The sequence below is a fragment of the Arachis hypogaea genome, chromosome 17, assembly GCF_003086295.3.
Source record: "Arachis hypogaea cultivar Tifrunner chromosome 17, arahy.Tifrunner.gnm2.J5K5, whole genome shotgun sequence".
Classification (NCBI taxonomy): Eukaryota; Viridiplantae; Streptophyta; class Magnoliopsida; order Fabales; family Fabaceae; genus Arachis; species Arachis hypogaea.
Window position 1 is genome coordinate 128,413,173 of NC_092052.1, and position 4,853 is coordinate 128,418,025.

A 4,853-nucleotide genomic window follows, 5' to 3' on the forward strand; every position below is an offset into this window, starting at 1 on the left:
AGTGAGGGCAACTTTTCTAATATAACCTTTTTATTTGAATCAGGAGTTGTGATACATAAGTACTCATGACTTCCCTCATTCATAGTCTCAATATGATGTCCATTTCGGCGAATATCTTTAAAGCTCAATAAATTTCTTAGAGACTTGGCAGACAATAGTGCATTATTTATTATGAATTTTGTTCCTCCGGGAAACAAATTATAGCTCTTCCGGAGCTTTCAATCACATTGCCTGAGCCAATAATAGTATTAACATATTCTTCTTTTGGCATAAGATGGGTAAAATATATATCACTTTTGAGAATGGTGTGCAAACTTGCACTATCCGCAAGGCATACATCTTCATTATATATTTATATATCCTTACCATTTTCTTCAAAGACAAATAATAATAATAAAATGAGTAGTATGCACATTTAAATTGAATATTTAATTGTAATTATTTTTCTAAGAAACACTGTACATAAAAATAATGTCATATACTAAAATTTTATTTTAAAACTTGTACATTTAATGATTTCAAAATTCATAAACATTAATATTTCATTATTTATACTTAAATACATAGAAAATAAAACTTAACAATAAGTTCTTTACATTATTTATTTACATGGATACTTAACAATCCCACATATTAAACTATTCCATCATTGATCAAATGACTAATATTTCCTTTAGGATCCTCAAAGAAATCAGATACATCATAATGAGTGGTGTAATTCTCAATAGCATCATTTGAAACGAAATTTGTTTCCTTTCCTTTGTCGTCCTTTTTCAAAGATGCTTGATAAAGATCGACTAGGTGCCTTGGTGTACGACAGGTACGCGACCAATGGCCCTTTCCACCACAACAGAAATACTTATCCTTTGTTGATTTATTTTGCCCAATATTTCTTTCTTTATCCCACTTCTAGTGAGATCCTCTCTTTTGAACATAATTCATTTTCCTTCCATAATTTTTCTTGTTACCAAAACCTTGCCATTTACCTCTTTTGGGGTAATGATTTGCCGCATTTACTTCAGGAAATGGGGCGGCACCAGCTGGGCACGCTTTGTGATTCTTTAAGAGCAACTCATTGTTGCGTTCAGCAACAAGAAGACAAGAAATTAACTCAAAATACTTTTTAAATCCTTTTTTCTCAATACTGCTGCTGCAGGAGCACATTCGAGGCATGGAAGGTCGAGAAAGTTTTCTCTAACATATCATTATCAGATATCTTTTTCCCACATAATTTCATTCGTGAGGTGATTCGAAACATTGCCGAATTATATTCATTTATGGATTTAAAATCCTGTAGACGCAAGTGCGTCCATTCATATCGGGCTTGAGGAAGTATCACCGTCTTTTGATGATTATACCTTTTTTCAAGGTCTTTCCAAAGATCTGCAGGATCTTTTAATGTGAGATATTCATTTTTCAATCCTTCGTCAAGATGACGACGGAGAAAAATCATGGCTTTGGCTTTATCCTTTTGGGATGCATTATTTTCAACCTTAATGGTATCTCCAAGATCAATTGAATGAAGATGAATTTTAGCATCTGATATCCATGATAAATATTTGTTTCCAGATATATCAAGAGTATTAAATTTAATATGAGAGAGTTTCGACATAATGAAAATTTATTACCTGAGTTTTCCTAAAAATTTGATCAGAGTCTCGTGCTGATAACGTGTTGTAAAATAAATAACTAATGAAGATATAATAAATATAAAGTAAATAAGTATAAATAGAAGACTCTAATTTTGATATTCACCAATATAATTATCTCATTATAAAAATAGAAGAAACTTATATATTTACTACTATTATATATTAGTAACGTATGAAATAGGGATAAGAAAAATTTAATATAAAGAAAGAGAGAATTGCTTTTTTATTTTTGTTGTGTATGAATTATATCTGACAATACCTTCTATTTATACATGTAAAGTGTCTTTATTTTTAACATTTATTTATTAAATTTTGTCTTATAAGATAATTCTTTTAGTATTGAAAAAGATAATCATTCAAGACATACATAGTCATCTATTTTTATCACAACGTAGAGAATCAATTTAAAAAAATATTAATATGATACATATTACCTAATTAAACATAATAAGCGTAGACAATAAATAGCAGGACATAAAGGGATAGACAATAAATAAATAGCACAAAATAGAGAAAATAAGTGTAGTTAAGTGTAATTAATATACCCGTTAACAAAACCCAAGAGTAAATAGCAAGCGTATGCTTCCATACTAGAACAATTAAACTAGCTTATGCGTACTTTGTTGATTGGTTTATCCCTAACAACCTTTTAATTTTTGCATTTAAGCCAACGCCTAGGGATGATGGAGGTTTGTGGGAGTGACTAATAAATAATAATAATACCCGCCCCCAACACTTTCTCTCTCTCTCTCTTTCGCTTTATTGGTCAAATATCTTTTATATTTCCATACGTCCAAAAACCACTCGACACGAGGATACCAACTAATGATGAATACAAGTAGCAACTATACAAGGGAAGGCTATGCCATTTGGATCTTCTATTATATCTTGGGCTTTTCCCTACACAATGGCACTAAATTATCAGCCCAAGTTGAAAGACCATCAATTTGGTACTGTGGTTGATCATTCTGCTTTGCGTTTCGACCATTTAAAAATAGGCGAATTCTGGATGGAGAATTCTATCTATATGTGTACGTGTATATTTATAATGAATGTAACGTGTTTTGCATCATAATAAAGGGAGATAAGTTTTTTGCAGTAATGAACTCCACTGAAAGGTAAATTTGTGGGGATTATTTTTTTAAATAAATAATTTAATTATTAAATTATTGAAATATATAATTTGTAGTGTATTTATCAATTTACATCGCATTAATTTATTTCGTTTATATTGTAAACGAAATATGTGTATTTATAAATATAAAAATACAATATTTTAAAAATAATAAAAAATATTAAGAATTTAAATTGGACCAAACTTTTAAAAATTGATCGTTTTAAATAATATAAAAAATAGATGATTTTAAATAATAGAAAAGATAGACAGTTTCAAATGATAGGAAAGATGGGAGGAAAGAAGATGGGTAATTTCAAATTGAGTACCACTAGAAAACCAACTAGAGTCCAGCCAACTTCTGGCAACTTTCTAATGGATTGAATCTCAAAGTCCGTCTTAATAAAGGTAAGTTAATATATATGAATGTTTCTTCTACTAAGCATTATGATGTTTCTTTTTCATACTAAATAGATATTTTTAAATGTATTTTTCGAATTTTTAATATTATAGATGTGGATATTTCTATTTTTTTAAGAATTATATGGGTTTTTTTAAATCCTATAGCTGGACATTTCTTTTCTTAAACATTAGGATGTTTTTTTAATATTAAATAAATATTTTTTTATATATTTTTTCAATTGTTCAAAAACAGCCCGTGCTCCATCACTCCTTCTTCCTTGAAAGACCGGCAAGAGCCGCCTCGCTCTTGAGCTCGCCAAGCGCCTCAACAGAAAAATCGTCAATGCCGATTTTATCCAGATTTAGACAACCAAACCAGCATTTTTTGCGCCTTTTTTTTTCTTTTTTCTATTTGATAAACTAATGCAGAGTAGCAGATGATGTCACAGGTATGCACCTTTCTATCATTTTGGGAAGGCTTTACATATCCAATATCAAGACCCCGATATACCTGTGGCACAAGAGACTATTTTCATTAAAAACTCAAAACAACAACATCAACAGTTGTTACATCACAAAAAGTTCCGACGTCAAAGAGGAAGTAACACAAATACAGCAAAATCCAAGGAGATGGACAAGCATCATTTCCATGGTATTCCCTTGAAAAATCAACCTATTACCGTGCTCATAACTCGTTGCCGAAGACCATGCCGGACTTGACGTATTCGACGATTTTATCGACGTCGAACTTCTTGAGGTCGTCTTGCATGAGGGCAAGGGTGGAGAGGACTAAGGGTGGCAATGGGGCGGGTAGGGGCGGGTTTTTGCTCTATCCGACCCCGCCCCGCCTAACAAAAAACCCGCATAAAACCCGCCCCGCCCTACCCGCGGGTAGTAAAATGTTAAACCCTAACCCGCCCCTGCGGGTATCCGCCCCGCCCCTACCCGCCCTTATAATTATTAAATCCAACAAATAAAATAAAATTTTAAAAATTATATAACCACCATTTACATACATAACATAAATTAAAGTAAAAATTTATATATGATATAATATTATTAATCATTTTACTAATTATTTTATATATGTTACATATATTATATATTAAAAATATATATTTATATATATATATATATATATATATATATATATATATATATATATATATATTATATATACCGGGGCGGGTAGGGGCGGGTTTAACCTAAACCCGCCCCGTCCCACCCCGCCCAAGAACCCGCCCCGTTAAAACCCGCCCCGAGCGGGTAGGGGTGGGGTGGGTACCCGCGGGTTTGGGTAGTGTTGCCACCCCTAGAGAGGACCTGACGGTGAGAGAGAGAATCTGTATGTGTTGTTATTGGGGTGTGCAGATTAATATGGAAGAGACGGAGAAAGTTTTTATAATTTTTAATTAGATTTACTTAATTAGTTTTTAATTATTTAAATTTTGAATTTAAAAAATTTAAAATTAATTATTAATAATTATAATTAATTGAGTTGTTCAATTCTTGGCTGATTACACACTTGGTTCCCTATACTTTTCCTTTCAAAATAATAGGAGGAGAGAGGCAATTTTAACTAACTAATTAATGGGCGACTAGACGTATCACGTAATTTAAAATTGTCCATTTAAAATCAATACATTATTTTCTTAGAACCAACCCATTTACACTAATAATAAAAA